A 22,167-nucleotide genomic window follows, 5' to 3' on the forward strand; every position below is an offset into this window, starting at 1 on the left:
TACTCCTAAAAGCGACAAGGTTCCTATGGTAAATTTGTCGACGGAGGAAGAATCTAGTAGAGCGATTGAGAGTAGGAAATCTGTTGATGCTCAACAACCATCTACCCCATCGGAACAAGTGTCGGACCATCTAAGACAACTTCCACCCTTCTTTCTGAGAAACGCAGTGTTTGAACCTACCAACCTCCAATGCCGTCACCTGTTATGTCGCACGGCTTCAGCAGCTTGCCCCACCACTTAGCCATGTTGCTTAAAGGAATATCCAAGTTATCCATTAACTCAACTATTGAAGTCATTGCGTCTTTAAGATTTTTAGTCGAATTTCAAGACCATGCTTTATTGTTTGCCATCTCTCACTCCCAAATACTTCAAATAATTTACCCCTCTTCTGCAGGTGTCTTCTCGGACAAAACTGTAAGAGCAATAGCTGATAGATCTTCAGTAGAAGATTTCCATGTCCATCTTTTGGCTAACTTCATTCATGCTAGAGCTATGTCATCTTTAATCCAGAAGTACTATTTCAGAGTAGAGAGGTTGGACGAGAACCTTGTTGACTTTATCTAAGATATAAAGTTTCATACGAGGGTATTCGCTCTTCATTTCCCAGAAGATCAAATTGTCCAAACTACAGTAGAAGGAATCTCTCCGCCCTATAACACGTACATATGTTTCGCATTTCGGCCCCAAACCTTCTCGGAATTAGAAGCAATGGCAGTGTCAGCCGAAGGAGTAAGGTACGCTGACACCTTACGAGTCGCCAAGGAGCCCCATTCGCCATCTAACTCTTCTCGGCCACCACCTCACCGAACATTTCCTACACGCAAGTGTTGCGCATGTGTATCAAGGGAACATCTTAGAAACAAATGTCCCTTGATAAAATCTAGTTGAACCAGGAACGGAGCTGGTCCGTCTCAAGGTTGCTTCAAGTGCGGGTCATTTTCCCATCTTGCTAAGAATTGCACCTTAAGTAACAGCACACCATCTTTTCAAATTCTAGTGCTGCCTCTACGACTCCATGTGATAGGAAGTGACTAGTGTCACGGGCTGAGTCACAAAATTCTCCTTCCAGAAGCTCAGCCCCTATTAGATTAGGGAATGCCTTAAAATTACTTCCGAGAGCCCAGGATTTGTACTATATCTCAGGTGGCAGATTCCCTATCAGTTGTTTTCCTAGCCTTTCCCTAAATGATTTCTAAGAAATTTGAAATTTATTGAACATCTCCCTTGGTAAGTTATTCCAATCCGTAACTCCCCTTCCTATAAATGAATATTTGCCCCAGTTTGTCCTCTTGAATTCCAACTTTATCTTCATATTTTGATCTTTCCTACTTTTATAAACGCCACTCGAACTTATTCATCTACTAATATCATTCCACGCCATCTCTCCGCTGACAGCTCGGAACATACCACTTAGTCGAGCAGCTCTTCTTATTTCTCTCAATTCTCCCCAGCCCAAACTTTGCAACATTTTTGTAACGCTACTCTTTTGTCGGATATCACGCAGAACAAATCGGGCTGCTTTTCTTTGGATTCTTTCCAATTCTTGAATGAGGTAATCCTGGTGAGGGTCCCATACAGTGGAACCATACTGTAGTTGGGGTCTTACCAGAGACTTATATTGCCCTCTTCTTTACATCCTTACGACAACCCCTACAAACCCTCATAACCATGTGCAGAGATCTGTACCCTTTATTTACAATCCCATTTATGTGATTACCCCAATGAATATCTATCCTTATATTAACACTAATGAACCCCAAATGGAACTTTCACCCCATCAACGCAGTAATTAAAACTGAGAGGACTTTTCCTATTTGTGAAACTCACAACCTAACTTTTAACCCCGTTTATCATCATACCATTGCCTGCTGTCCATCTCACAACATTATCGAGGTCACGTTGCAGTTGCTCACAATCTTGTAACTTATTTATTACTCTATACAGAATAACATCATCCGCAAAAACCTTACCTCTAATTCCACTCCTTTAATCATATCATTTATATATATAAGAAAACGTAAAGGTCCAACAGTACTGTATAGCTGTATATAAATGTGTTTTTTATTCAACGAAAAACTGCATTGAATGGTCTACCAGACTTACAGTTTTGTTATAGCCCTTCTACTATGAACAGTTACAACCTAAGCTGCTTAACATTTGTATAATTCCTACTACAAGTGCACGGGAAACTGTTTTGTCCTAAAAACGAAAAGTTCACCGTGCTAATGGTCATGAGTTAAAACTTTGTGTTAAGAACCAGAACATTTCGTGCTACACACATGATAGTGAATGGAACCCAGGGCTCACTTTTAAACATAAGGGCTCCTCCTCATTTTCCTGGCAAAAGGGCTTCTCTTCCTTATCCGTATGGCAAAAGGGCAAACGGCTCCTCCCCACTGCCTGGCAAAAGGGCTCGTCCTCCTAATCCCAATGGCAAAAGGGCTCCTCCTTATTTGCCTGGAAAATGGACCCCTACTCACCCTTAAGGCAAAAGGGCTCCGCCTCATTTGGCTGGCAAAAGGGCTCCTCTTCCTCATCTGAATGGCAAAAGGGTTTAGAAATTGAACTCGGAGCGGGACTAGGAAGAATATGGTGGAAGATTTAATACTTATGCTTTATCCATAGGGACATAGCGGCTACACATTTTACTAATAGCTTAGGAAGAGTGGTGTAAGGCTTAATACATGTGCTTTATCGACTGGGACAGACTTTTGACCTTTTTCCCAGTCCTATTTTCTAGAAATATAGCCACCTAGTTAGTCACAATTTTACCTAGCCCAACTGCACTTAATTTTTTCAGTAGTCTCCAAATATCTATCCTATCAAAAGCCTTAGGTATGTACATCATGAAACATTTGACCTCTTGAATCTAAAATATCTGCTATATCTTGCTGGAATCTACAAGATGAGCTTCAGTGGAATAATGTTTCCTAATCCTGAACTACCATCTATCGAACCAGTTATTAATTTTGTAAATGTGTATAATATAATCAGAAAGAATGCATTCCAGGAGCTTGCATGCAACACCAGCCAAGATGACTAGTGTGTGATTATTGGCTTTATGTTTATCACATTTCTTTATACACAGGATGCTACTACTGCAATTCTTCATTCATTTGGTATAGCTGCTTCATACATACACTTATCAAATAAACACTACAGATACGGTTCTATATCTGAACCAACTGACTTTAGTATATCCCCAGAAAGTTTACCAATCCCAGCAGCATTTCTAGTGTTAAATTTTTGTAGATCATTTTCAATCTTTTTAAACATTGTAGATCCATGTGGACATTGCAAATTAATTTCAAAGGATTAAGTGAAATTCTCAACTGCGTCAGGTGCAGCAAAAGGACATGACCATACATTGGTGACATGTCCTATGCCTCGCGAGTGATGGGTACGATGCCCATTTGCTGGCGAATGGTGTCTTTTTTACGTGATGCAGGACTGCGATACCCATCGACTAATGGAGTATACACATTCCCATGTTGCAAAATTGGTACTCCATACCTTTCTCAGTTCGTCGACATTCAGCACTGTACACACAGCAACAGGACATATTGTGGACTTCAGATTAGTGGAATCCTCCAGTCACACAGTATGCCTGTGACTTCTTCATGTGATCCATGGCGACTTTATCATAATTCGCACTTCAACAACTATCCTACTATCAGACTGTAGGCGAGATCCTAGATACCTGAATCAACTTGGATGGAGCCAAGAGTCCAGGTATTCACTCTTGTTTATGCTCATCCTTTTTCTTTATTCGTGTCAGAAGTATCAACTTTACTTACAGATGTCCCTGCCTGTGGTGCCCCTGCATAGGTACCTGGATTAAAACTCCAGTACTGAACTGAACGTAGGCATTCCAGCAGTATCTACCAGTCAATAAGTTCATTCTAAGGTGATATTTTTATAAACAGATATTCCAAACTTCACCTTGAAGCCGCAGTCCCGTTGTGGGTCTATCAGCAAGTGCAACATCACGTGCATATAAGGGAGTCGTAGGAACACTCCTTTGCAGGTCCCATGTGAGTGTGTTCATGCTGAGGACAGAGCGGAACCTTGCTGTACACCAAGCTCCACTGAGAAGCTGAGAGCGCAACGTACACAATCTCTGTTGTCCATGTATAGCATCTTAAAGTCTTTCGAAGTTCGAGAAGCGAATGACAGAATTCCAAGCACGCTTGGAGGAAGCCATGGCTGCTGGTGCGACCAGTGCTGCCAACCCAGGCGAAACACTAAGCGGCCTCGCTTCAGAGTTGCAGGAGTTTCGGGAAATAATTTCAGAGGAATTAAGTGAAATGAAGAAGGAGGTAAGTCATCTACAGGAACGTATCGACAAGCAGGACGTCCTGATTGACGAGGCAGAGCCGAAGGAACTGCCTGCTCCTTCATGGTGTCGGTGAGACCGCCGACGAGGACACGTACGCTGTGGCGCTGGGTAAATTAAAAAACAGACGGAACATCGAATTTTCTACAGACAGTATAGATCTATGTCATAGACTGGGCCGTGTGAAGAGGACAGCAGCTGAGGTGGTGTCCGCAGATAATAGGCCGATCAGCATTAAATTCCTCAGGTAGAATGAAAGAGACCGCATCTGGCGCGGCAAGCAAGCTCTTAAAGGTACTAAATTATTAATCACCGAATCTCTGACTTCCACAAGGAAAGAAGTATTGCGTAAGGCTCGGGACTTCTGGGATTTGCGGCGGGTTTCGACGCAGGACGGCCGAATTATCGTTCATTTAGAAGACGGAATAAAGCTCTACATTAACTCACCTCATGAACTTACATATGAGGCGGTTAGGTAGATCATCAGTGTGATATGACCATTGTGATGTGCATACAAATTATTATTATTATCATTAGGTTTACGTGTGTGTGTGTGTGTGTGTGTGTGTGTGTGTGTGTGGGTGTATGTGGTGCCTTAAGCAGTCAGCAGTCCATTTCTTCAGGAAATACAGGTAAGAAATTTTAGGTCTCAGTTAGAGTATGCCCTTTAGTCAGGTAGCTACGACATTTCCTCATGACATTGACCACTCTAAGAATAGCACACCCCTCACTCCTTCCCAGAACATAGATGCCGGCAACCTTTTGAAACAAGAGCTTTCACTATATCCTCATACTCTCCAGTGTTGTCACTTGAACAGCCTAAGTTTGCCAGCATACATTGACGAAATTCAGCTATATTTAACGAAAATAGCGTCCATTTGATAGCTATTAGTGAAAGGTGGTTATCGCCATCCATTCCGAACAATATGGTTCGCCTTGACGGATATAACTTCTACCGCCATGATCGTACATGTTCTCTGCTGTAGAGATGACGTGAAGAGCCGTATCATTTGTACCTCATCGACCGGTGAACTGCTGAGGACGGAGTTTATGTTCGTCGAAGTAGTTGCTAGTGGAGAGAAAATACTTACTGTAGTGATTTACCGACCACCTAAAGTATCTCATTTGACCGAGTTTGAAACGCACCTACTTAACTTGCTACCAGCGTAGCAACATATCATTATATCAGGGGACTTCAATACTAATCTACTTACGAACAAATACGATACTAAGAAATTGGAAGACTTGTTTTCCTCGTGTGAATTAACTATCCTTCCCTCTGACCCTAAAAAACATGTACATACTGCAAACAACATTTTCCGCACCTTAATAGACCTCAAAGTGACCAACAACCCTCACAAAGTGGTAACCCACAGACAAATTTCAGTACCGGCCGTGTCCACCCACGATCTTATATTTCTTGCCTACTCACTTCGCGTACCAAAATACAAACCTAGGTATATGACGTGCAGGAATATGAAAAATATTGACACATTGATGCAAAAATAAATACATATAATTCGTTAATACACAATATATACAACAAGCATGCACCGAAAAACAGATCAGAATATCCCGCAAACCTAATCCATGGCTAACCTATGCATTTAAAAATATGATGTCTCAACGTGATGCTCTTTACCGACATTACAAGGGTACTCTGGACCCAAATGACTATGAAAACTATAGAATAATTAGGAATAAAACTAAATAAATCATCCGTAAACTCAATTTTAAATATGTTCGCGAATCAGTAAATAAAAAGCCTAAATACGGCTAGTGTCTGGAGGCATCTCTAAGCCACGGGCATAGGAAAAACACATGAACAGCTTCAGGTAACTGACATTCCTCTCGAAGATTTAAATGAGTATTTCACGGAAGAGAGAGCTCAGTCTAATCCACTTAACAGACCACACGTAAATAACGTCTCAGCACGTGTCCCACAAAATCGCCCCTGCTTCGCCTTTCGTACCGTCAGCACTAATGAAGTTAAGAAAGTCTTGTATTCCATTATATCCAAAGCAAGTGGTGTCGATGAAACTCCTATTACTCTCATACATAACATTATTGGCGCTATTCTACCCATTCTCACCCATATTTTAATTACTGGCTCAAGAACGGCACATTACCGAAAATTTGGAAGTACGCCAATGTAATTCCACTTCCTAGAAACCCAGATTCGAAACTCCCATCCGATTACCGTCCCATTTCGATTCTTTCTGCTCTCTCCAAAGCTTTAGAACGGTTGGTACATGCGCAAATACTGGAATACCTTCAGGCTCAAACTCTTCTTGACTCGCTTCAATCTGGCTTCAAGAAGGGTCATAGCACAGCCACTGCCTTACTCAAAGTGACTGAGGACACCAGACAAGCGAGTGACAACACTCACACTCCTTGACTTCAGCAGTGCTTTTGACACGACAAACATCCAGACATTGCTCATGAAGCTCAAATCGTTTTTCGGTAATGTTGCTTTAAAAATATCTTACAGACCGTATGCAACGTGTTATAGTACAAGATACCGCTGCTCAGTGGCGACTCTGGAAGGCAGGAACCCCCGAGGTTCTGTTCTTGGTCCCGTTTTGATTGTCCTCTATATTAATGACATCTCCTCCAAAATTAAGTATAATAGATATTACCTCTCCGCCGACGACCTCCATATTTACAGCCACGTTAATATAAATGATATATCGAATGCAATAAGTGATATTAACTCCGACCTTCAACAACTCAGTGTGTACGCCAGTGAAAACTCTCTCCCCCTCAACCCCCCAAAAAACTCAATCATAATCTGTTCTCAGAAATTATTAAACATCATGTATAAAATTATGCTTTTACTCCGGTGACATTAAATGCCACCGTAATCCCGTTCAGTAAGGAAGTGAAGAACCTAGGTATGACCCTGACTGAAACTCTTGATTTGCCTGCACGCATAGGAAACACGTGTAGAAAGATGCACGCGACGTTACACCCTATGAAACGACATAAGGACATTTTGCCACAAGACGTTAAGATAAAACTACTCCATACTTTGATACTACCAACACTTGACTACTGTGACATTGTCCTCGTTGATGCGACCCGTGAACAAACTATGAAACATCAACGAGAATTGAACTCTGGTCTTCTATTTGTTTTCAACTTGAGTTACGATGCTCACATAACCCATAGTTACACATTTATTTTCTGGCTGAAACTCGAGAGGCGACGGAAAATCCACGTACGCACGTTGATATATCGAACTCAGAAGGAAAATCTACCCAAGTACATCTCTTCAAAATTCCATTTAATATCCTGATTCCATAATTGTAACACTAGACCTGGCACTTCCCTCGCTATTTCCGTCAACCACTCTTCAATATATAACAGATCATTCGTTGTGGCTGGGTCACGACTTTGGAATTCACTCCCAGCTGCTGTCAGGTACTCAAACTCAATATCAAAAGTTAGGACTGCATGTAGAGATTACCTGTTGAATACCGCTGATTATTTCATGTGTATGACGACGTTGTGTGATTGTGGTTATTATTATGACCATTATTATTATTATAGTGTAAAAATACATATTATTATAGTATAATATACATAATATTTCGCTTCTAACTCATGTACATAGATCACTTTTATGGCCATACTTATATTTCCATTTACTTTATTACTTATTGTGTTCTCTTTATGCAATGCTTATTCTTTGAGTTTGTATCTTACTTTTTCATTAAGACATTGTCTCTTTCTTATTGTCTTTACGCTCCGAATTTTTTTCTATTTTATTTGTTGAACTTTGCTTTCTTTCTTCATTATATCTGTAATTTTTAGCTTATCTTTGATTTTATACTAGAATAGTACATTTCCTATATATATGTATTATCTGTAAATTGATTATGTGGTTAAGTGTAAGAGAGGGCCACGAGCCCTAACTTCGCCACTGCTAAAGTCATTAAATAAATAAATAAATAAATAAATAAATAAATAAATAAATAAATAAATAAATAAATAAATCGCACGCAGGGTACAACTCCGACAGCATCACGATATCGATGGTAACTCACTGTACTGTGTGTGTCAGGACTGCTCCGTTCACAATAATATACACGAGACATCCCCACCGTTGGTAACTGCTCTCTTTTCCATCGAAGCACCGGATTCCTTGAACTCATATCAGATCTTTCCCTTTCTTGCTTCTTCACGGGTAACCAGTGGGCGTGTCTACGATGTAGGCACGCAGCTCTAGCCTTGCGCGGGTCGCTGTATAATCAAGTACTCCTGAGTTAAATCCAGTGACTCATCGCAAATTCCCAGCTTCAAGAATAACTTTTCCGTTTACACAAACATAACATGAAATAACACATGTCTCAACATATTGACCACATTACAATACATAATATATCGAGCTCGATAGCTGCAGTCGCCTAAGTGCGGCCAGTATCCAGTAATCGGGAGATAGTGGGTTCGAACCCCACTGTCGGCAGCCCTGAAGATAGGTTTCCGTGGTTTCCCCATTTTCACACCAGGCAAATGCTGGGACTGTACCTTAATTAAGGCCAAGGCATTTCCTATCCCATCGTAATGATAAGACATATCTGTGTCGGTGCGACGTAAAGCAGATAGCAACAACACATAATACATTCCTATCCTGATAACTAAAATAATAAATGATGTTCTAATATAACTAATGTGATTCCAATATAATTCTACTTTACAAATGACTGCAGTTTAATTAACAGTTGCCGATGACGGATAATTGGACTGTAGAATTCCAATCAACATGGCTGACGGCTACAGTGTGCATGTATGTTGATTGTGCGACATGAAAGCAGCCTGCACCTTCAAAAATTGTATTTATTATTTTTTGCAAACTGGAGTGTAGTTAGTAAGACGTAAAGCGATTATTGTAATTTTCCCACTCAAACGATAGTCGAGCTTGAAGTGTTTCAGTTAAACACACAAGCTTTTAATGTAAACCCATTTAGTTAGCATGCTTGTTTCTTGCCCAAGTAAAGGAGCCACCGTTTCGATTCCTTGTCTCATCGGTGATTTTTAATTTATTTTAGCTCGAATGATGTATGTTTCGAATTTAACGCACATTCCTTTAGTTATTATATTTGTTCAAGGGAAAGTGTGCCGAGTTTGATTCCCATACGGCCTGGGGATTTTATGGCTCTATTGTTAGGTGCCAAGTGATGTAAACTTGACAGCAGGCAATTATTCCTTTAGTAATTTAACACATTTTCTCTTTAGTCCTTCGACCCTTTCGCAGTTTCTCAGCTCCATGAACTAACGTCGCCTTCGAACATTTTGACCAAAATGAATAAAGCATATGTATTTAGCCTTACACTATTTCCCCAGTAATATTAAAACAATTTGAATAGCCATTATCTTGTTCCAAGATCAGATCCAAAAGCCCCATTACCATGTCTCCATTGTCTAGTTAGGTTAAGCCTGGGATCGAATCTCAAACAGTAGTTGGTAGTGCCTTTGTAAGGTTACGGTGGGCATCAAATCCATGCTTGTCCCTAATCACATTGGCAGTTGGGTTCAGCTAGCACTCCTGGGCGTCAAACTTGAGCCTGTAAAGCTAACGCCATTGCAAGGTTAAGCTTAGGGTTGAATCCAGGACCTGTGGGGTTAGGCGTCGAGTCGCATCTGTGTTTGTTAGGTTAAGCTTGCACTCTTAGCCAAGAACTAGTTTTTAAATCCCCCGCCAAGTAAGGTCATGTGAGGTTAAGCATACACTCTTACTGAGCATATTCCGTGAGGCAGAGGAGCATGTGGTGGCGGTGGCTGGCGAACCTGTGAATAGTATCTACTAATATCTTGTTCCTTCAGTGTTACATAAACCGCGTTCCATACATTCCAAGGACAGTGAATAATATCTCAAATGTATTATATACTTATACAGTAGACATTTGTGAGTGTTGATTTAAAATTCAAAAAAGACTTTATTATTGAACATCAAGAGACCTAATTATTGTAATTCTTGTGATTTCTGAGCAGTGATGTAGTCTCCTCTTATACTTTGTGTCATTTGCCAGACGTGTTCCAAGTCCCGTCACATCTAAATATGCCACAAACATTTAAGTGTTGCCAACACAAACAGTCCACCTCTGGATTCCTTGTCTTCACTAATTAGGTTTGGGGGCAATATATAAACATGCAAGCTATTAAGATAACATTTTATTAGTACAAACAACACAAAGAGTGTTCAAAATCTTTCATTTTGTCACGCTGTGAACTAATGTGTAACAATTACAGGAGTTAGGTGATGTCTAGGTGTCTCCACCGAGCACCTTACTGAGTTTTAATATATTTCTTTACAATTCGTTTTACATCGCACCGACACAGATAGATCTTATGGCGACGATGGGTTAGGAAAGGACTAGGGGTGGGAAAGAAGCGGCTGTGCCCTTAAATAAGGTAGAGAACCAGCATTTTCCTGGCGTTAAATTCGGAAACCATGAAAAACCATCTTCAGGGCTGCCGGCATGGGGGCTCCAACCCACTAACTCCCGGATGCAAGCTCACAGCTGCGCACCTCTAATTGGACGGCCAACTCGACCAGTAGTTTCAATACAATCGATATCTTTGATACTCTAGTTTACATTACTTTCAAGTACTTGCAGGATTACTCTCTTCAGTCATAATCCTAACAGTTTCCATCGCATTCGGTCTAGTCCCACCAAAGCTGTTCCTTGTCAGATGACAACATGGATGGGGATGTCCTTGTATTACCCATTAGTACAGGAATTTCATATAGTAAAGATAACTCCCTCAATTCGTAACAGCAAAGCCTGAAAGAACTTGTACAAAATTCACCCTACTGTCCTAACAAGCAGCTAACATGCCACGGTTTGAAATGGGCAATTCCTGCAATATACCGCAAGTAGCAATGATACCAACGTCCACACATTATGTATATGGCAAAGAATCTTGGAACACTATCAGCTGTTGCGTGGCCTTGGAACAAAGCCAGATGTCACACAATACCTAGCAGTGCATTACAGTACTATGCGGAAGACAGAGGAACTACTTGAAGAAAATGAGAATATTCATATAAAAACTACAACATTTCTAAGCAACTTCAGAATTAATGGTTTAAAATAAGGAATGTGGTAGTAGTGGTGAATGATTTTTTACGAGTTAGTACAACTACACAACCATCCTCTCAAAGAGTGGCTGTCTCACGTACATGGACGTGACATATATAAAAGGCTTCTAAGATCTTTAAGACTTACTGGAGGCAAAAATGATAACCTCCATAAATCCAGTACCAAATAATAATGGAACTGAAGCAAAGCATTACAGTGAAACCTCGTTAGAGCGTTCCTCATTTACACCTTTTCTCACTTAACACGACGTAAATTCGAAGTCCCAATGCTCATCGTATTAAATCCATATAAAATACGTCACTTAGCACGTCACTAATTTTTGCTATTACTGCTTAGTACGATTATATTTTCCTAGCCCTGAAAATGTTATTTGTCATCCCTTGTGGAAGGAACGTGATTTCGAACTCCGGTAAGAGCCCTGCCCGCAGTTGCGTGATAACTCGACAAGGTCTTGAATTCTTTAATTTCACAGAATAAATTTCACCTTCAAGGAGCCTCAGAAACGCTCAGTTTTGCTTGCCGGTCGGCAATGAAACTGCTGAATAACACTATCAGCCTGTTTGTGCTTGTATTTCACATTCGATTCAAAAGTTAGAAATGTATTTCCTGTTTAGTTGCACAATGACGGGTAGCAAATATTTGTCGCGCGGTAGCCTACATCCGCAACATAATCGTGTGAAGTTGACCACCCACTGGTCCGAAATAAAATGCTTTCTCTAGCATTTGTTTTAGAAAGAGTGAGATATGCAATAATACTTCGATGTTTTATGGGCCAAATTCAAATATTTTCATATTTGTTGTTCTTAACACTTTCCGGTGTACAATTTTAATGTTATACGCCACAGCAGAAAAGGTCTCATATGTTTTCTCTCGTGCTTTTTCACATCACAATAGTCTCTCCTTACAGAGTTTCGCTGTACCCGTGGATATACGACGAGAAATCCGAATATGTCGGAAAATCGTATGTACTGTTTTGATATCCCTGTTGGATAATTTTTATACATTAATTCAGTAGTACGTTTTCTCGCTTACCACATTCATTTTCCTTGTCCCCTGCAGAAACGTCTTAACGAGGTTCCACTGTGTTCAAATCAAGAGAATTGGTAAATATGGCAAAGGTCTGGCTTCCAAAAACAAAATTAGCAAGTTTCGACGAGACTATATATCGAGGGCATTTTCGAAAATATGACCGCCATAAATTAAAGCCTCATTCAAATAAAAAAAATTCAATATATCACCTCATCCCTGAAAGTTTAGACAAAGAAAACCATAAAAACATATTACCATGATCGAATCCAAGGTCGCCATACTGTACAACTTAAGCTGATTGCATCGGAGTATGTGAAGCACATTCTTGAATCCACGACTAAGCTGTGCTTAGATAATATTATCATCATCTGGGCATGTTCAGTAAGGCTCGTCTTTACGCTGTTTAACCCTTCTACTCTGAGTGGATCGAATCGAACAAGATTTAATATGCAATTGCGTGTAGCTGATAAAATGTGGACACTATATGCAAAAAGCCTTGTGTATTTGTTCATCTCGTTAGTAGTTATGACATGACTTTAAAATATTTTTCAGTTGATGACTTCTCTACTTGTTCAATAAATTAAATATATGATGAATGGGTTGATGGACCCATCCATTCATTTCAATACTTCCCTGCATGCTGGTCACCATAGAAACTACCTCCATGACTATGGAGTACTTCAGTAAGGAAAGTAATAATCTGTTCATTGTTTCAGTGTTCAAATATGGCAGGTCAGCAGCGGATATGTGAGAAATTATGTATGAAATTAGTGAGAGTGAATATGAAGAGGAAGCTGATGATCATTCTCTGATCCTGATATTTCATTTCCCAAAAAACTCATGATGAAGATCATGTTTCCCTCGAGGGGGAAGAAAATGATGAGCTCAAAGTATTTGATAATGAAATACAAGATGAGGTTGACTGTACAACAAGATGGGTACATATCTCGAAATAGGACAGAATGGAGAATATAACCCTATTGACAATCACGTGTAAGGTACATTCAACATATACAGTAGAACCCCTATGTAATGTTTCTACAGGTACCTGATTCTTTTAACCTTAAATGGGGTATACTTTAAATCGAGGTTTCAGTAGGAAGCATATCGTTTCCAGAGATATTTGAGTGTATTAACATCCATATTTTTTATTTTTCTCAATATTTATTTCAAATAACGAGCTACATTTATTTCTGAGAGCAGCCATGTTGCACTTCCAGAGCCTCGCTGTCGCGTGGGAACGAACTCACCCGCGGTAAGCTCGTGAAATACCGTGACACCTCGGTGGACTTCGAGTACCGAACAATTCTTCAAATTCATGGAATTCTGCGTAACGAGAGATTTTGGCAACACAGTAAATACAGCAATAAATAGTCTAAATTATTCATAAAACATACTTGGAGACAGAACCCCCAGGGTTAAATATAAATGCAGTTAAGCCTAAGTACAAATCAGCGTCAGATCAGTGGACTAGCTCCACGTGCCAAGGTCAATGGATGAAGAAAACCCGCTAAACGCCCGGGCAGAAATAATTTATTTCACCTGTTGCGAGTGTGGTAAAATTATGAGGTTAACATCTAAATAAATCACAAGTCTGTCCGGAATTCTGGAACAAGTTTCATGAAAATCGGTCTCTTGGGCGCGATATTAGCAGATTACGTAATCAAGCGTAGTGGTGTGAGTAGCGTCACTCCTACTGTAAGACTATAAAAGAAACCCCCCTCTGCATTTTTCTCAGTGTCGGTCTGGTTTCTGAAGCAGTGGAAGCTTACGCCCGTCGTCAGCAGAAAATTGTATAAGATTGATCTACAAATAGCTTAGTACATGTTCGTGGCTGTGGTCCACATCTTCTGTTAAAAAGGGAAGGTGATAGAAATTTTCTGAACTTTAGCCGACAAACTGTGAAAGCACAGGCGTCTGTTAAAGTACATAGCAGATTTTATTGTATCACCTCGTGTGTGTTGGAAAGTGTTAAGGGAGTTGGGAAGCTAGTCAGAGTAGTTCTGATTTCGTTATCTGTTGAACACCTGTTGTATTACGGTGACTGAAAGCCGACTCTGGGGAGAAGGGAGACAGTCGCAGTCGACTGCAGAACGAAGGAGGTGTGCTGTACAAATTATAACGAAGAAAGTGCGTGATTTGTGTTGTCACTTAATAACGTGTGAAAAGGCAGTATTTGTAAGATTGATATGTTTGAGAAGATGATGTTCTTTGTACCAATGTGCGCCTAAGCATGAGGTCAGCTGGCGAAAATGTAGCCAGAATGCTGGAGATGATGTCAATGTAGGTCTGTCTATATTTTGTATTATGTTGTGGTTAAACTTTTTTGTTTGTCCCAACCAATTTTTTAAGACGTGTGTCGGGTTGATATTTGTAATTATCAGGCGAGAAGTGTTATAATTTTGGTCAGCGTGTGAAAATCTTTAGTTTTGTAAAATTTCACGTCAAGAAACTGTAAAATGCGACGTTTAAATCTGGTGTTAATGTTCTATGAGATATTGTCCAAAGTGAGGAAAATTAGGAAAGCGATAATGGTAAAGTAGTCGAGGCGAATGTCTTAAATTTCAAGTATCATTTGAATTCAGAAATTTTTGTCGAAATTAATAATATTAATAATAATAATAATAATAATAATAATAATAATAATAATAATAATAATAATGTCTACCGCGGGATAAAAATTTTCCTATGTTAAAAGTGCATTTAACAAGTATGTTTTACAAGGATCGCAGGCATTTCGAAAATTCCAGTGAAATTCGATAGAGTTATGTTTTATTCATGGGAAGTAAAATTTTGTGAATCGTGTATGTCGATGATACGGAAAATCGCGGTGTGTTCTTGTATTCTCGAGGTCCGAAAGTTGTAGTAACAGTAAAATAAAGAGGTGTATTTTATAATGGTTATTGCTTTCTACAAGAGGATCGAAATATGAAAAGGTTCTTGGAAATATAAGAAAAATGGATTGAGAGCGAAGAATTTATACATGTGGAGATGAGAGTGATAGGAATACTGAAGGTGAAAGGGAGCCTGGATTTTAAGTAATACCGCTGGGATAAGGCGAGGGGAATGAGTTTTGAGACAGGCTATGTTTGCCGAGGAAGGATTTGTGAGACAGGCTGTATTGTGGCAGGCTGTAGTGTATTCCGCTAACAATCCGAAATTTGAGACGACTACTGTGTGAGGCACCGTAGATTTCTAGTAAGATCCCAAGTGAAAAACGATTCTAGTGAAGATTAAAAATCTTGGTAGTAAAAGTCAAGTGACTAGTTACGTAAAGTCAGTATGAATAGTAGGATAATGTGACCTCAAGGATAAAAGAGCATTTAGAATACACGGTTGGTGTTGTGTGACCGTATAAATTTATTGAATTTCGTTTCACTGGATAGTCAGAGATATAAATATTTGAAATTGACGGTAGACGATTTGAGGGTTTCCAATGCGGTAGTGATGATTATTATTTTTGGACAACATCCACTAAATTGTAGACGGGTGTTGGGATATTATTTTTTCTTCCCTAAAAATTCATTGCGCATGCTGAGATCGTGTTTGATTTGGGGGATTGCTCGTCACGTATATTTATTTTCGAGTTCACCTTTTGTAACGAGATAGAGACTTACTGCATTTTCCGACTTGCGTTTCTTTAATAGTAAGAGACGTTGTTCCGTTGTGTGTTATTAGTCTGACCAGGTTATTACTGAAATGTCAGAGTTTGTTTGAAATTGCTGGTTCGCCTGATGTGCCAGGGGAAGCATAATACGACCCATTTTCCGCCCGACAATAGATTTAGGACGTCACATGTTATCCTTGGAGTATACTGATGATGAGACGTCCTAGTTCACGCTCGACGATATAATTAGGAAGGTATCGTGTACATAGAGATTAGTGTTAGGATGTACAGATTTTAAGTGAGCCCGACGATAGGTATGGGATGTCAGCTGTACATACTCAAGTCTCAGATTAGATGTTTTTTTGTTTTTGCTAAGTGACCTGGGCGAAGGTAGCATCTACAGTAAAATACGAAATATGAAGAGGGTTAGATCGGAAATAATGAGGCCAACTTGTGCGCAACTCCAACAGCTGGAAGGTGCTCCCTAAGATATGGGACCGTTATCGGCGAATGAGGGTTGCCCAACATTGGATATCGACCTGATGGTGATTAAATATTTTACTGTAATTCTCCATGCGTGTTGAGTTAAAATAACTTTGATATTTTATTTTATTTTACGGACTTAATTCTTTTGTCGTTCTAACGTATGTTTCGTTTTGATAGTGTGCATATTGACACTCAATGTATTAGTGTGAGACTTGAGTTGCGAATGTGGTTTTGATTCGTCAGCCAGTAATATTATTTTTATTTTCAATCTTTGTCGTTCTTTCATCTATATACGTAGTTGAGTTCGATTAAGTGCTAACTTTGTAGGTAGTGTGTTGGGACAAACAATAAGTAGATGGATCTGTAATGGTAGTCATTGTTGAAAAAGGAAAGATTTCCTTAAGTTTGTTGTATTTTTCAATGTGGACCGGTAATTTTATTAAGAGTACCATAATCATTTCTAACCTGAAAATTGGTTCGATAATAATACTTTCCAAGTGATTTACCACTTTTTAATTAACTTCAGTGTTTAGCATTTCTTCCAAATGCGTGATGAATAAGTGTTTCCTGCATTTCGCAGTTTTGTTCCTTCAGAATGACGTAACGTAAGATCCTCGCGGATCATGTTGTTGGTTCCTACCGAACAGCTGTTTGGGTGATGCATATTTAGCATCGGGATTATTTTATCACTTAAGGGTGTCATGAATGACAAATACATGGTGGAATTTTATTTCAATTGTGAATGATGCTGTTAACTCGTAGTGAACACCATGCTTTCCCATAATATTTCGCAACCTATCCAAAGCAACTGATAGTCAATTTGGTTCGATTAAGGGTCTATTCGGCGGGTGTTCCGTATCCGCAAGGGTATTCGACTGGTGGATAACCTTAATTGAGAGGAAATCAGGCGTTCTACTTGTTGAAAGTCAGATTTTCCACGGATCGTGTGGATTAATTCTCAGTTCTCGTTTGGAGTAATAGGTGCCCGGTTTTCAGGTCTTTCCTTTTTCAGTTTTTCAGTTTCGCTGTCCACTAATTTATTACTTTCTCCGAAGCAACTCCTCGATAATTGTGAGAAATAAATCAACGCTATGCAATGTGACTGCGTTTGAAACTTCAATAATAAATGATTTATATTTTTTTTATTTCATGGATTTATATTAAAATAACAATGTTGTCGTGCCATTTCGAATTTAATAAAAGTCAGTAAGCACATATTTGCTCCTCATTTCAAGTAGTTAGGCTCTCTTCTGAATCCCATCGTTTGGTTAAGATCGTGACCGAATTTCTTCCCGCAACGACCCATGATTTAAGAGTTATATATTGGTCTACTGTAGCAGCTGTGGCCGACCAACGATGGAATGGTAAGTTCAAGGGTTCAATACATTACTTGCACAATGAGAGCAATAAAAGAAGGAGATAATTATATATTCTACACACTGTATTGTAGTTACAGTCTGTGCTTCATTTCACAAATTTTTATCAGGAAATGCAAATCGGTTCAGTTTAACGTTTTCCTTATAGCGTTATACATGATTTTCCATAAAAGAAGGGAAATATACTGTACCGGGAACGCCGCTACGAGAGAAGTCCGAAGTATGTTTGTTGAACTTCGCGCGAGGTGGAAGGTAGGCAGCCCGCCGAACGCAGTGACGTACCCAGCGAGTGACGTGGCCGTCGTAAGCCAGCTATCCGCAACCATATATGGTTATGTTCCAGCTTACCCTCAAAAGTACATTTTTCGCTACTTTATCGCTATTTCGACACTGCCATCTTAAAAACCATTACAATGGACGTCATCTGTCAAGATTTCAAGAAAATCCACCGAGTATTATAGAAGTTATAAGGGCAGATAATACCCGGGTTCTAGACACTTCCATGCGAACGTGTGTAAAAGGAGGACCACCCGACCTACGAATTCAGTATCTGTCACTCCGCCGTCTCTGTGACACGGGTGACAGGAGGAGTATTGTGTGTGTCGAACTTCTAGTTGACAGTCTTCGAAATCCAAGTATTGGAACTTCGGTATTTTCTGTAAGTGTTGTGTCGGGACTTTATCATCTTCTTGAAGTGCCTGATTGGGACTTTGTTATTTTCTGCGAGCATCGTGTTGGAACTTAGTCATATTGACACATTGGAACTTTGTTATTTTTCGTGTGTCGTGATTGGACTTTGATATTTTCTTAAAGTGCCATATAGGAACTTTGTTATTTTTCTGAAGCGTCTCATTGGAACGTAGTTATTTCCGCCAAGTGTCACGGTAAGACTTTATTATTTTCTTAAGGTGACATACTGGAACATTGTTGTCGGAACTTTATTTTCTTCGAGTGTCGTGTTGGGACTTTTATATTTTGACACATCGGAACTTTATTTTCTTCGAGTGTCGTGTTGGGACTTTAGTATTTTGACACATTGGAACTTTGTTATTTCTACACATTGGAACTTTGTTATTTTTGGAAGTGCCACATAGGGACTTAGTTATTCGACGAGGATTGAAAGGACTTTGAATTTTCACGAGTGTTGTGTACCACACTGAACTTGCGTTTCGAACTTATTCGAACTTGTATTTTGTGAATCAATTTCTGGAACACTGACATTTTCCAAGCGTGTAGGATGAACGTGTGCCCTACCAACATAAACTTTCGTGTGAACGATATGACTTGTTTTCCCAAGTGCCTAATTGAATTTACGTCTTGTAAAGACCGTGAAACTGCTGGAAAATACATGAGTGGAAATATATTGTGAAATGGAGAGGTTTTTTGTAGATAAAGGAAAACCTATAGGCCCATTCCTTTGATAGAGCTTGAAGCATATTTAGGTACGTATGATTTACATTATTTAGTAACAATATCAGTTCCTGTCTTTATTGCTGACTATTAATAATCACAACCAGTTGCATAGAAAATCAATACTGGCGCGCGGAGCTTCCGGCTAGCCACTGAATTGTGCTTCAGCTGAGCTCCATGTCGTGTTTGTTGGAAGACATATTGGAGTATCTGGGGAATGGATTTAAATACTCCAGGTTAATGTGCTTGAAGATTAAGGTTAAGCCTTAATTTTTTATATTTCCAGTTATTACCTTTCAATTTTTATTTTATTTAAAGCCATGTGAGCACTAAATTGCTGTCTGTGTGTACCTTTGAATGAGACCAGAATACGTTAATTTTGGATAACATTATTTTGGATAGTCTACAGTAAAAATGTAAGCAATTTGACTTCCCAAACTCATGCTGAATATCTGCTGCTATGGATTAGTTGAAGTTATTACCATAAATTGAAGTAACAAGCCATCGATCATCATGTGACGTTACTAATATTAGGCCTACCGATCGTAGGAAATTTCGGCAACAACTTTTACGTCCACCTGATGAATAATATTCTCAACAAACAATTGTAATTAGGTTAAAAATATCATATTAACATGTCTAGATTTTTATCAAAACCAAACCAAGAGGTAATTTGTGCCTATGAGTGTTAATGTCATTCTAATTGTTTCATTGAGATTATTGTTTGTGTTAAATTTTCGCCTCCATATTTTTCCTTGGTTTTGATTATTATTATTATTATTATATTTATTAAATTTTGGCCGGTGTATTTCATTCTATTTTTCCTTGTTTTTGATATGTGATCTCTAATCGTGCTGTAAATTTGTGTTTTGCCCTGTGTTGGTTTATTTATCATTATGGGATCATTCTTTTCGCTGTTCTGGGGGCCTAATTTTGATTATCCCTCATATACACATCATGCTGTTTCCTAAGCCACTCACTTTAAATGTTATAACAATTTTGATCACCTGTTAAATACTCTGTAAATCCAACTATCAATCAATATATTAATAATTATTTTTATTTATCTTCTGTAACTAGGCCATTCTAGGGAACTGAAATTGGTTTCTCCTGTTCTTTATTCTCCTTTGGTTCATGCTCACATGTCTTATTCACATCCGTGTTTTGTTTTTTTACCTTCCATTATTTATTTGTTGTGTCACTAAGTTCTTATCCCTTATCTTGTGGATGCTTTAATTTTGGCAGGCCTTGCCTGTTAATGATTAATGATAGATTGGCTCGGGTAGCTGTATGCTTCAGTTCGTGTAACATTGTTCTGTTAATTGTGGACCATTAATATGTTTTTCCCTTGTAATATTGTAATTGGTTTGGGAAATTTTTCTACTATTTATTATTGTCATTTAAATTGATTTATTTATACATGTGATTTTATTTGCTGTTCGAGTCACATTTTGAGTTTGCTTGTGTCTGTGTTTCCGTAATTGCTTAAACATTCATGTAAGAATGAATTGAAACAAAGTTCAATTTAATCAGATTAATACTTAGTTACTGGCCAGTATTCTATATTTTAGAAAAGTATATCTTAAAATTAAATATTAATTTTTTTAAATGGTCTCAGGTTCATAGTAATAATCTAGAAAGGTATCGACCTTTCAGTATCCTTATTGTTTTATAGAATTGGTTAACTTTTATATTATTTAGTAACTTATTTAAAGTTATTAGTTATCAAATTTCTTGTAATTTTATTCATTTAAAATGGTAATTCAATTGTAGATATTCATGAAATTTAAATCTTTATTCATTAAGAAAATATTTAACTCCAATTCTAATTGTGTCACTTCATTTGGTAGTGCTGGTTACTTCGACTTGGCAACTAGTTAAGTGGTAATTTAAGATCTTGCCCTCTTAACTGTCTATTATCCTGGGCCCCTTCCATGCTTTATGTTCATATGCTGCTGCTCCAAATAAGTAATTTTGTGCTTTGATGTTGTTTCTTGTTGTTTTACTGTATTCATATTTGTGTCCTTGGCCCATTGAAATACCACATAACAACATAGTCATACTGAAAGACGATGACACAAATGCTATGCAGTGGATGATGGCAGTGATCCTGGTTGTGACGGATTCATTCAGGTGAGTAACGGTCAACATACAAGGACTATTCACAAACAGTATCCATTATGAAGTATGAAACAGAAAGGCTCTCATTCCTGAAGTGTTTATTTATTCATTGCAAGTTTAAGTAATACTATAAGTCACAATACACTAGTAACACCACAGACCATATTAGGAAGAATAAGAATATTTTTGCTTGCCACGAGATGGCTACAATATGTGTAGTATAAAAGTGATAGCTCATAGTAAGCAAACATATCCCATGCAACTTATACCTACAAATAATTGTATGATCTAGAAATCAATAATTAATATAATCAATAAGATTAAAAATGTGTTTCATTTGGATGCAACAAGTAAAGTGTCCAGTAAGAGTAAAAAAAATGTATCTTATAGCAACTCTGTGTTCGAAAATATTTACGAAGTCAAAAGTATTAGTAAGAATGATAGCAGGTCACAAGTGATAACACGGTACTGGTCTTTCGGGTAATCCTAACTGCTACACAATACATAAAGCAAGATCGTGGAACAACTTGAAGGAAAATGAAAATTAGCGAAGTAAACAGTCAATCTCATAAAAAAGTATATTTTCCATAGGACTATCAATCGTATGCATTGAAATGAAGGGTTAACAACTGATATCTGTTGAGCCATTTTTAAACTATTTTCATTACCTGTAGATGGATTATCAAATTATGTACA

The 22,167-nt window shown here is 38.6% G+C and overlaps 1 protein-coding gene across 5 annotated transcripts in view; it reads right to left on the bottom strand.

Annotated features, from left to right (window-relative positions):
- LOC136881893 (zinc finger protein 83-like) overlaps window positions 1-22,167 on the bottom strand; it is an 82,064-nt gene that overhangs the window by 19,881 nt on the left and 40,016 nt on the right. The window lies entirely within an intron of this gene.

This window comes from Anabrus simplex, chromosome 10, assembly GCF_040414725.1.
Source record: "Anabrus simplex isolate iqAnaSimp1 chromosome 10, ASM4041472v1, whole genome shotgun sequence".
In the NCBI taxonomy this organism is placed as follows: Eukaryota; Metazoa; Arthropoda; class Insecta; order Orthoptera; family Tettigoniidae; genus Anabrus; species Anabrus simplex.